The following is a 223-nucleotide window of genomic DNA, read 5'->3' as shown; positions in this document are numbered from 1 at the left end:
AAAAAAAGGCCATAAACACAACAAACTGAGACCAGGTTCAATCATACTCTCATAAAGTAGCTTTAAGTATGGCTTATCCATATAAAAGTATATTTTGTGTTAAGTTCCAAGTAAGACTGCATGCACTGGAACACAGAGGCATGATGGGAAATCCTCGCAGCGCCGCTCCCAGAACCAGCTGGAACGAGTCCGTCCATATTGACCACAAACAAACAAACACACA

The 223-nt window shown here is 41.7% G+C and overlaps 1 protein-coding gene across 1 annotated transcript in view; it reads left to right on the top strand.

Annotated features, from left to right (window-relative positions):
- The window catches only part of grk3 (G protein-coupled receptor kinase 3), a 35,809-nt gene that overhangs the window by 19,773 nt on the left and 15,813 nt on the right, over window positions 1-223 (top strand). The window lies entirely within an intron of this gene.

Source organism: Morone saxatilis, unplaced genomic scaffold (genome assembly GCF_004916995.1).
Source record: "Morone saxatilis isolate NCDOM2014 unplaced genomic scaffold, NCSU_SB_2.0 Contig21, whole genome shotgun sequence".
NCBI classification, from domain to species: Eukaryota; Metazoa; Chordata; class Actinopteri; family Moronidae; genus Morone; species Morone saxatilis.
The sequence above is the reverse complement of the archived record's forward strand: the minus strand, read 5'-3'. Positions and strand labels throughout refer to the sequence as shown.